Source organism: Caretta caretta, chromosome 24 (assembly GCF_965140235.1).
Source record: "Caretta caretta isolate rCarCar2 chromosome 24, rCarCar1.hap1, whole genome shotgun sequence".
Lineage (NCBI taxonomy): Eukaryota > Metazoa > Chordata > Testudines > Cheloniidae > Caretta > Caretta caretta.
This window is the reverse complement of record NC_134229.1, coordinates 10,163,643-10,175,849: the sequence shown is the minus strand read 5'-3', so window position 1 is coordinate 10,175,849 and position 12,207 is coordinate 10,163,643. Positions and strand designations below refer to the sequence as shown.

General features: G+C 47.3%; 1 long non-coding RNA gene across 1 annotated transcript in view; it reads left to right on the top strand.

Moving 5' to 3' along the window:
• Positions 1 to 2,280: 2,280 nt before the first annotated feature.
• LOC142069942 (uncharacterized) overlaps positions 2,281 to 12,207 on the top strand; it is a 250,602-nt gene continuing 240,675 nt past the window's right edge. The window contains exons 1-2 of the long non-coding RNA XR_012665902.1: positions 2,281 to 4,039; positions 4,628 to 4,841. This is a non-coding gene — a long non-coding RNA (uncharacterized LOC142069942). The remainder of the gene's footprint in view (positions 4,040 to 4,627; positions 4,842 to 12,207) is intronic.

Genomic DNA, 12,207 nt, shown 5'->3' with positions numbered 1-12,207 from the left:
TCAACAAAGGGGGTGGCTTTGCATCAAGGAGAAACAGAATGGCCCCCTCAAGGATAGAACTCAAAACCCTGGGTTTAGCAGGACGTTGATTTCACGGAGGGAGAGAGGGAGGAGAAAATGAATACAAAACAAATCTGGTCTATTTCTTGTTTTGATCCACTTCATCTATCTTTATACATCTTGCTGGCAGCAGATGGTGCAGTACGACTGCTGGCTATCATCTTCTCCTGGCTGCTCATTAGAAGACGGTGCAGTAGGACTGCTGGCCGGACTGAACTGCCATGAGACAAAACTTAAAAGGGAAATGACCTGGCTGAGTCACTCCCATGTTTGCCCAGGCACCCCGACCGACTTCACCGAGGTCGGCTAAAAGAGCACCCTGGAGTACGGCGACGATGACTACCAGTCATACTGCACTGGCTGCGGCCAAAAGGCAATGAGCTGCTGCCGTGTAGCAATGCAGTACCGCGTCTGCCAGCACCCAGGAGACATACGGTGACGGTGAGCTGAGTGGGCTCCATGCTTGCCGTGGTATGGCGTCTGCACGGGTAACCCTGGAAAAAAGGCATGAAATGATTGTCTGCCGTTGCTTTCACGGAGAGAGGGAGGGAAGTGGGGGCCTAACAATATGTACCTAGACAATGTTTTTGCCCCATCAGGCATTGGGATTTCTACCCAGAATTCAAATGGGCGGTGGAGACTGTGGGAACTGTGGGATAGCTACCCACAGTGCAACGCTCTGGAAATAGACAGTTGCCTCAGTAGTGTGGACGCACTCCGCCGACTAAATGCACTTAGAGCATTTGTGTGGGGACACACATAATCGACTGTATAAAAACACTTTCTACAAAACCGACTTCTGTAAATTCAACCTAATTTCGTAGTGTAGACATGGCCTAAGTCCCCTAGTGGATCTGCAGTGTATACCAGCAAAAGGAGTTCTTTTGCTATCGTTAAGCCCCCAGCGACATGAAGCTATACCAGCAAAAGAGTCGTCTACATGGGATGGGTTGCCAGCATGGCTACGTCAATTGGGATGTGAATTTTTTTCACACTCATAGCTATGCCGGCAAAACTGTTTAGTGTAGACCCAGCCTTAGGCTCCTAAATCATTTAAGTGCTTTTGCAGATGTTACCCCCAGGTCTAATTGACTGCAGGATCTGAGGAATATTTATATGGGTTTAAGGGTGTCCACCCACCCTCATGCACTGGGTTAACAAAACATATTTTTCATTACACCTTTTGTTAAAACAGTACAATTTGGCATGTCTCTTCCCCTCTTTCTCTCTCTATCCCCACCTTCCGTTTTCCATATTCCTGTCTTTCTTTCCCTGTGTTCCCTCTGTCCACCGCCTTTTAGCTTCGCTACCAAAGGCTGTGGCATTATAATTCAGCTGGTTCTGATTAAGCAGCACCATAAAAATAGGTCCATAATTTTCATTTACAATGGAAAAGCCCTTTCCTGGCCTCCCCTCCCTCCCAAACTAATTCAAAAAGGGGTTTTCCGCAACTTTGCAGAAGAACCCACGCCCCAGAGTGATGTAGCTGTGCTGATCTGGCTTCCCACCCAATGACACAATATTGCACATCTCGCCTGCCGCAGGTACTACCAATGTTACATATGCCTTGTGTTATCCCATTGGTTTCCATTAGCCAGCTCCAGTCAGCCTGATTCAGAGAAAGGTGGAGGGAGTCAGGGGTTGCAAAAATTCAGACACTGTTTTTCTTCTCTGGTACTCTGTGTCCCCCTACAAGATGTGTTGATTGCTACAATATTACTTGTGGTGAGGGGGACAGTGGGGCTCACCTCCCAGGTACTGTGGACATTGTTATCACTGGTGGATGTATAGAACCCTTCATTTTCAGTTTTTATTTTATTTATTTTTTCATGGGAATTCATCAGTGTTTATTACCACAACCACAAAACCAAAGGTGAAACTCAGTGCAAAAAACTTCTAATCATTTTTCTGGGTAAATATCAGGGTCTATTTTGGTGGTCTGAAAGACAGGGGGGAAAGTATTCAGTAGATTAATGCTTTGAATTCCGTTCATCAATGTGGTTTGCTGCAGAACGAAAACACATTGCCACCTCTGAGTTTATTAGAGAATATATCTCTAATCCCCAAATAAAACTTTTCATTTGAATAAACAGTTTACTGTTGTAGACTTAGAACTATTAGCCTATAAATATTTACAGTAAAAACTTTTTTATCCGGCATGTTGGGGGAATGGGGGGTGCCGGTGTGATGTTGCACTCTATGCCCTGGTCTACACTAGGACTTTAGGTCGAATTTAGCAGCATTAAATCGATGTAAACCTGCACCCGTCCACACGATGAAGCCCTTTATTTCGACTTAAAGGGCTCTTAAAATCGATTTCCTTACTCCACCCCTGACAAGTGGATTAGCGCTTAAATCGGCCTTGCCGGCTCGAATTTGGGGTACTGTGGACACAATTTGACGGTATTGGTCTCTGGGAGCTATCCCAGAGTGCTCCATTGTGACCGCTCTGGACAGCACTCTCAACTCAGATGCACTGGCCAGGTAGACAGGAAAAGAACCGCGAACTTTTGAATCTCATTTCCTGTTTGGCCAGCATGGCAAGATGCAGGTGACCATGCAGAGCTCATCAGCAGAGGTGACCATGATGGAGTCCCAGAATCGCAAAAGAGCTCCAGCATGGACCGAACGGGAGGTACGGGATCTGATCGCTGTTTGGGGAGAGGAATCCGTGCTATCAGAACTCCGTTCCAGTTTTCGAAATGCCAAAATCTTTGTCAAAATCTCCTAGGGCATGAAGGACAGAGGCCATAACAGGGACCCAAAGCAGTGCCGCGTGAAACTGAAGGAGCTGAGGCAAGCCTACCAGAAAACCAGAGAGGCGAATGGCCGCTCCGGGCCAGAGCCCCAAACATGCCGCTTCTATGATGAGCTGCATGCCATTTTAGGGGGTTCAGCCACCACTACCCCAGCCGTGTTGTTTGACTCCTTCAATGGAGATGGAGGCAATACGTAAGCAGGTTTTGGGGGCGAAGAAGATGATGATGATGATGAGGTTGTAGATAGCTCACAGCAAGCAAGCGGAGAAACCATTTTTCCCGACAGCCAGGTGTTAGAGAGCTTATTCCTTCACTCTCCCACTTCCCTGGTCCTTCTCACATGAACAGAGAGCAACAATACCCGAAGTCCGAAGGTGCAAACAATTCGATGTTTATTGGGGTGAACTTCCAGCAAGCTTAAATACAAGTTCCTTTTCCTTATTTCCGAATCCCAACTTACTTCCTGTTTGCCCCTAATTTATATAGTAATATTCTTAGCTATACCTTAACCAATCATTCTACTAAAATTTAACTAACCAATCCTAACATATTGTAACATGATTATGTAACCAATTATATCCCACCACCTTAATTAGTTTACACCCAGCAAAATTAATTATACAGCAGACAGGAACAATCACAGAAGCAGACAGAGATTATACAGACAAACAATAGCAAAGTGGGAACTATAATGTCAAGACAATACAGAAGTGAGGATTTCACATCCCAGTATTGATAAGTGAGTTCTTGCCAGACAGGATGCTATCAAACTAAGTTTCCTTTTACATTTTCTAGGCACTTCCCTTTCTCTGGAGCTGATAGGCATACAATCCTGTCCTGATAGTGCCTAACAGCCCAATAGCACCTTATTTCAATGTGACTAGTTTGGAATGTGAGGATGTGACCGTTCGCTTCCCAGCTTATGGCTGCCTCTGCTGCTTAGCCAAAGGCCTTAGCCTAAGAACAGGGCCCCAGACTGTCACAGTAAGAGAAGGACCTTACATTGGCAGACAGTGATTTTGATTCTTTCTTTTATACCTCTATCACTAGCCAAGTGATAAGAATACACCTAAATTCTTAAAGTACAGGCCTTTACAGGCAGGCCTGAATATCTATATCCTAACACCAGGAACTGTTTCTCACCCTGGACCTGGAGCCAGTATCCCCTGAACCCACCCAAGGCTGCCTCCTGGACCCAGCAGGCGGAGAAGGGACCTCTGGTGAGTGTACCTTTTAAAATACTATACATGGTTTAAAAGCAAGCATGTGAAAGGATTACTTTGCCCTGGCATTTGCGGTTCTCCTGGATGTACTCCCAAAGCCTTTGCAAAAGGTTTCTGGGGAGGGCAGCCTTATTGCGTCCTTCATGGTAGGACACTTTACCACTCCAGGCCAGTAACACGTACTCGGGAATCATTGTACAACAAAGCATTGCAGTGTATGTTTGCTGGCGTTCAAACAACATCCGTTCTTTATCTCTCTGTGTTATCCTCAGGAGAGTGAGATATAATTCATGGTCACCTGGTTGAAATAGAGTGCTTTTCTTCAGGGGACACTCAGAGGAGCCCATTCCTGCTGGGCTATTTGCCTGTGGCTAAACAGAAATGTTCCCCGCTGTTAGCCACAGGGAGTGGGGAAGGTTGATGGGGTAGCCACGCGGTGGGGGGAGGCAAAATGCGACCTTGTAACGAAAGCACATGTGCTATGTATGTAATGTTAACAGCAAGGTTTACCCTGAAAGAGTGTAGCCACTGTTTTATAAAATGTGTCTTTTTAAATACCGCTGTTCCTTTTTTTTTCTCCACCAGCTGCATGTGTTTCAATGATCACAGGATCTTCTCCTTCCCAGAGGCTAGTGAAGCTTAGAAAGAAAAAAAAACGCACTCGCAATGAAATGTTCTCTGAGCTCATGCTGTCCTCCCACACTGACAGAGCACAGACGAATGCGTGGAGGCAAATAATGTCAGAGTGCAGGAAAGCACAAAATGACCGGGAGGAGAGGTGGCGGGCTGAAGAGAGTAAGTGGCGGGCTGAAGAAAGTAAGTGGCGGGCTGAAGACAGGGCTGAAGCTCAAATGTGGTGGCAGCGTGATGAGAGGAGGCAAGATTCAATGCTGAGGCTGCTGGAGGACCAAACCAGTATGCTCCAGTGTATGGTTGAGCTGCAGCAAAAGCAGCTGGAGCACAGACTGCCACTACAGCCCCTGTGTAACCAATCGCCCTCCTCCCCAAGTTCCATAGCCTCCACACCCAGATGCCCAAGAACGCAGTGGGGGGGCCTCCGGCCAACCAGCCACTCCACCACAGAGGATTGCCCAAAAAAAAGAAGGCTGTCATTCAATAAATTTTAAAGTTGTAAACTTTTAAAGTGCTGTGTGGCATTTTCCTTCCCTCCTCCACCACCCCTCCTGGGCTACCTTGGTAGTCATCCCCCTATTTGTGTGATGAATGAATAAAGAATGCATGAATGTGAAGCAACAATGACTTTATTGCCTCTGCAAGTGGTGATTGAAGGGAGGAGGAGCGGGTGGTTAGCTTACAGGGAAGTAGAGTGAACCAAGGGGCGGGGGGTTTCATCAAGGAGAAATAAACAGAACTTTCACACCGTAGTCTGGCCAGTCATGAAACTGGTTTTCAAAGCTTCTCTGATGCGTACCGCACCCTCCTGTGCTCTTCTAACCGCCCTGGTGTCTGGCTGCGCGTAACCAGCAGCCAGGCAATTTGCCTCAACCTCCCACCCCGCCATAAACGTCTCCCCCTTACTCTCACAGATATTGTGGAGCACACAGCAAGCAGTAATAACAGTGGGAATATTGGTTTCGCTGAGGTCTAAGCGAGTCAGTAAACTGCGCCAGCGCGCCTTTAAACATCCAAATGCACATTCTACCACCATTCTGCACTTGCTCAGCCTGTAGTTGAACAGCTCCTGACTACTGTCCAGGCTGCCTGTGTACGGCTTCATGAGCCATGGCATTAAGGGGTAGGCTGGGTCCCCAAGGATACATATAGGCATTTCAACATCCCCAACAGTTATTTTCTGGTCTGGGAATAAAGTCCCTTCCTGCAGCTTTTGAAACAGACCAGAGTTCCTGAAGATGCGAGCGTCATGTACCTTTCCCGGCCATCCCACGTTGATGTTGGTGAAACGTCCCTTGTGATCCACCAGAGCTTGCAGCACTATCGAAAAGTACCCCTTGCGGTTTATGTACTCGGCGGCTTGGTGCTCTGGTGCCGAGATAGGGATATGGGTTCCGTCTATGGCCCCACCACAGTTAGGGAATCCCATTGCAGCAAAGTCATCCACTATGACCTGCACATTTCCCAGGGTCACTACCCTAGATATCAGCAGATCTTTGATTGCGTGGGCTACTTGCATCACAGCAGCCCCAACAGTAGATTTGCCCACTCCAAATTGATTCCCAACTGACCGGTAGCTGTCTGGCGTTGCAAGCTTCCACAGGGCTATCGCCACTCGTTTCTCAACTGTGAGGGCTGCTCTCATCTTGGTATTCATGCGCCTCAGGGCAGGGGAAAGCAAGTCACAAAGTTCCATGAAAGTGCCCTTATGCATGTGAAAGTTTTGCAGCCACTGGGAATCGTCCCAGACCTGCAACACTATGCGGTCCCACCAGTCTGTGCTTGTTTCCCGAGCCCAGAATCGGCGTTCCACAGCATGAACCTGCCCCATTAGCACCATGATGCATGCATTGGCAGGGCCCATGCTTTCAGAGAAATCCGTGTCCATGTCCTGATCACTCACGTGACCGCGCTGACGTCGCCTCCTCGCCCGGTATCGCTTTGCCAGGTTCTGGTGCTGCATATACTGCTGGATAATGCGTGTGGTGTTTAATGTGCTCCTAATTGCCAAAGTGAGCTGAGCGGCCTCCATGCTTGCCTTGGTATGGCGTCCGCACAGAAAAAAGGAGCGGAATGATTGTCTGCCGTTGCTCTGACGGAGGGAGGGGCGACTGACGACACAGCTTACAGGGTTGGCTTCAGGGAGCTAAAATCAATAAAGGGGGTGTTTTTACATCAAGGAGTATTTCAGGCAGGACTTCACGGAGGGTTCCAATAAGAAATGGTGCACCTAAGTTATTGTTCTTATTGGAACAAGGAGGTTAGCCTGGCCTCTGATTGATACATGGCTAGATTTACCTCGCTGCACCTTCTCTGTGAGTGACTACAGTGTGACCTAGAGGAATGAGTCCCCTAGACAGGGGAGGAGGCAAATGAGTACAAAACAAATCTGGTCTATTTCTTGTTTTGATCCACTCCATCTATCTTTTACATCTTTGGCTGGCAGCAGATGGTGCAGAAGGACTGCACGCCATCCACATCTCATGGGTGCTCGGCAGAAGATGGTACAGTACGACTGCTAGCCATCCTCATCTCTTGCCTGCCTGGCAGAAGATGGTACAATACGACTGCTTGCAATCCTCATCTCTTGCCTGCCCGACAGAAGATGGTACAGTACGACTGCTAGCAATCCGTATCACCTGCCTGCTCACCATAAGACGGTTCAATAGGACTGACTGCAGGACTAAAGAGAATGACCTGGTCAAGTCACTCCAAATTTAGTCCCTGCGCCCATGTCTGCCCAGGTGCTCCCAGCCGACGTGGCCAGGAGCACCTCGGACATGACGAGGACGGCTACCAGTCGTACTGCACCGTCTGCTGCCACAAGGCAATGGGTTGCTGCTACTGTGTAGCAATGCTGTACCGCGTCTGCCAGCACCCAGGAGACATACGGTGACGGTTACCTGAGTGGGCTCCATGCTTGCCGTGGTATGGCATCTGCACAGGTAACTCAGGAAAAAAGGCGCGAAACGATTGTCTGCCCTTGCTTTCACGGAGGGAGGGAGGGAACGGGGGCCTGACAGTATGTACCCAGAACCACCCGCGACAATGTTTTACCCCATCAGGCATTGGGATCTCAACCCAGAATTCCAATGGACAGTGGAGACTGCGGGAACTGTGGGATAGCTATCCCCAGTGCAATGCTCCGGAAGTCGACTCTAGCCTCGGTACTGTGGAAGCACTCCGCCGAGTTAATGCACTTAATGTACTTAGAGCATTTTCTGTGGGGACACACACACTCGAATATATAAAACCGATTTCTAAAAAACCGACTTCTATAAATTCGACCTTATTCCGTAGTGTAGGCATACCCTATATGATTTTATAAAAATATGCTAAAGAGTGTGTATATAATGTAACTGGAATATGCTTCATGCAAAAGGTGACTTGTAAGGTATCATTACAAAGCTTATAATCCACTGAGTGTGGTCATCCTATTTATAAGTATGTATCACTCTTGTATCTGAAACTAGAAATATGAAATATAACTCTGAGGTCCTATTGTAATTATGCAAAGTGTGGGCCATTAGTGGTGGTTTGGAATCTTGATGGTTCCCATTAACCAGGACAATTGACTGTAGATGGCTCTGTTTACTTGTAAGTCTTCCTGTATACCTGTGTGCTGGCAAGTGGGTAATGAAGTCTTAAAATGACATGTGATCATGTCACCTGAACTGGAATCCATCTTTAACCTAGTGCTTTTCCATTTACAAGGAGGGGTGGGAACCCAGAGAGGGACAAAGGATTTCCACCTTGTGCAAAAGATATATAAGGGGGTGGAACAGAACAAAGGGGGCTGCAGTCATGAGAAATCCCCTAGCTACCACCTGAGCTGGAACAAAGGCTGTACCAGTGGAAAGAATTGTGCCCAGACTAGGAAGGCGTCCAGTCTGTGATAGAAGCTTATTGAAACATCTCTGAGGGTGAGATTTTATCTGTATTCAGTTTTCTTACTTTTTAGGCTTAGACTTGCGTGTTTTATTTTATTTTGCTTGGTAATTGTTAGCCGACGGCCAAGGATGTTTGGTGAGGTGCCAGCTATGCCCGTTTATACCATCCGTGACTTTAACCGCTAGGACGCACTGTCCCTTCGCGGCGGGCAGCCCGGGCTAGGCTGACGGATGCCCCAAGGTCCTAACCACCCGTGACTTTAACTGCTAGAGCTCAGAGCTCCTTCGCAGCGGGCAGTCAATACTGACTGACAGGTGCCCCAATGGCAGCACTAAGAGCCTCTCCACACCCGTGACTTTAACTGCTAGAGCTCAGAGCTCCTTCGCAGCGGGCAGCCAGGATTGACTGACAGGTGCCCCAAGAGTTTGCCCCGTGGAGGCGGCACAACTCAACGCTAGGCTCTTAGTACTCTCACCTAATGGCCAGGCTTTAGAGCCAAAACGGCTGAGGTTCTTTAATTGTGATGGCTGCTTTACAGTAAACCAGAGAAAACAAGTCAGGCTTATGCATAAATGGTTACCAAAATTTATTAAGCTAGATTCTAATCATGTGGTTACAAAATTGCTAGTGCCTACTTATTTAAATGTAGAGATGTTACACACACAAACAAGTTACAAAACTGAAGCCACAATCCCAAAGAAAGAAAACAAAGTATAGAGCTCTATTTCAAAATATGTGTACACTAAAGCTAGGAGATCAGGTGTGGGTGCTTCTTACCCTCCTTGCATCTCTCGATTCCAGCGGTGCCAAGCCAGGATCGGTCACTCAATTCCGCGGAAAGACGAATAAGGGACAAGGCGTAGGGACCCTCTTAGCTGCAGAAGCCTTGGGAGGCTGTCACTTATCTGACCAGCAGATAGATAGTGAAAAGCACTCAAAAATCATGGTGCTGTAGGTCCCCTACTTATACCTCTGTACTCCTTTATTCTCTTTCTCCTTTCTTATGCCAAATTGAGGCTGGTCTGTCGGGGTGACGCCAGCTTTTGCAAGAGTAGTTTACACTTGCAAGGGAGAGAAACAATAAGTTTCGACTACTGGACATTTCTTTTATCAGGGTAAATATTTTCCCACCTAGGATGTTGGTGTGTGTGCATCACGCTACTTAGTAGGGGCTAAGAGCCAGGTCTGTCACAGGGCCTCTGCCTGCTGTGAGCTTAATCGTCGTATCTGTTCCCAGAGGCACATTGTAGCAGCACACCTGTGCTTCAAAGGCTGTGCTGGAATATATGTTAAGTGCCCTGTTCCTGCTTCCTCCTGTGTTTCCAGCAATGCTGGTCTGAGGGGGGGGGGGGGGCTGGCTGTCTGGCTACAGTAATTCACTTTGTTCCGTCTATTAGGACTTGGAACCACTTAAATCCTACTTTTTGTACTTAATAAAATCACTTTTTACTTATTAATTAATACACAGTATGTATTAATACCTGGGGGAGGGGCAAACAGCCGTGCATATCCTTCTGTGTTATAGAGGGCGAACAATTTATGAGTTTACCCTGTAAGCTTTATACAGGGTAAAACAGATTTATTTAGGGTTTGGACCCCACTGGGAGTTGGGTATCTGAGTGTTGGAGACAGGAACACTTCTTAAGCTGTTTTCAGTTAAGCCTGCAGCGTTTGGGCGACGAGGTTCAGACCTGGGTCTGGGTTTGCAGCAGGCTGGTGTATCTGGCACAACCAGGCAGGGTTCTGAAGTCCCAAGCTGCCAGGGAAAATGGGCTTAGAGGTAGTCTCAGCACATCAATTGGCAGTTCCCAAGGGGGTTTCTGTTATCCAACCCGTCACAGCCGGTAAGTGAAAAATTCCAGTTAAGTAACAGGGAGGGAGTTTGGGTGCGGGAGGGGGTGCGGGGCAGGGGGTGGGGTGCAGGAGGGAGTGAGGGATGCGGGCTCTGGGAGGGAGTTTGGGTGCGGTAGGGGGTTAGGGGCGCGGGAGGGGTTTTGGGGTGCCAGATCTGGGGGCAATCAGCTTGGGTGGCTCCCTGCATGCAGCGACCTGTCCCTGCTGCTCTGAGGCAGACGTGCAGCAAGCGGGTCTGCCCGCTGCCCCTGCCCCATCTTGAGCACTGGCTCCACAGCTCCCATTGGCCGCGGTTCCCAGCCAGTGGGAGTTGCAGGGGCGGCTCCTGTGGGCAGAGGCAGAGCGGAGAGCCGCCTAGCCACGCCTCTGCCTAGGAGCAGCAGAGACAGGCGGCCGCTTCCCGGGAACCATGCGGAGCCAGATAGGGAGCCTGCTGGCCCTGCACCAACCAGAGTATAAACCAGACTTTCTATTAAAATTAGAAATGCTGGTTTATAGAGCTTTCCAGTGGGTACAGTGCCGGATAACACAGTTTTTATTGTACATTTAATAATTGGGCCACACAATTTGCAGTGCATACGCTCAACTTCATCCTTTTCTCCTGTTTTTGTTTTGTTAAAACTTTTGAATACTTCCTTGTGTTCTGAAATGTATTCTGGTACAGATTTTCATTTTCTTCCCATTTTAGTGTGTCAAATCTTTAAACCATTATCTACTAACAGCTTGAAATGTATACATGGTGGGCATGAGATTCATCAGTACATTCAGATGTTCATGCACTTCAGAGCTTGCTTGAGTGCCTGTTCGTTTATTGTGTCTATCTTCAAGACCAGTGGTTCTCAAACTTTTGTACTGGTGACCCCTTTCACGTAGCAAGCCTCTGAGTGCAACCCCCCATATAAATTAAAAATACTTTTTTATATATTTAACACCATTATAAATGCTGGAGGCAAAGCAAGGTTTGGGGTGGAGGCTGACAGCTCATGACCCCCAATGTAATAACCTTGTGACCCCCTGAGGGGTCCCAACCCCCACTTTAAGAACCCCTCTTCCAGACTAATACATAGCCTTACTTCAACAGGCAGCTTTGCGTATACATACTGACCAATATACTATCGTCATGCGTGTATCTCATGCAATGTATTGTATTTTCCTAATAAAACAAGTTTTTATATATATGTATTTGAATGATACAAAAGTAGGGTGAAAATCAGAAAAAAAATGAATAATACTTTTTGTAAAACCTGGGAAATTTTCAGTAAAAATCGGTTTCAACTGAAAACGAAGGGGCTTATGGATGAACAGCAAATTGATCCTTGAGGGCATGCTGACCTCTGATGGTCACTGCTAGACAGACAAGTTAAAAAAATTCTGAATGCTTTCTCCTTCGGTAGAGTCTTGTATCCATGGATCTCTGATCTTCACAACTCTCCTGCAGGGTAGATAATTACTACTATCACCCCCATTTTATAGGCGGCACAGACAGATTAGTTAATTTACCCAAGATCACTCAAAGTATGTGGCAAAACCACACATATCATTAGCATCTGAAGTTTCCAGTCAAGATCAGGGCCGTGAGGGGTTCTCCTGTCAGCGTAGGTACAGAGGCGGCCTGTCCACATAGGCAAACTAGGCGGTCGCCTAAGGTGCCAAGTTAAATGGGGCGCCAAATTCAAGGGAAAAAATCAAATTTAAAAAAAAGAAAAAGGAAAAAAAATACAAATAAAATAATGATGTCATTTCAATCCCAGTGCACGTACGGAGGGAATAGGGATGATAATTCATTT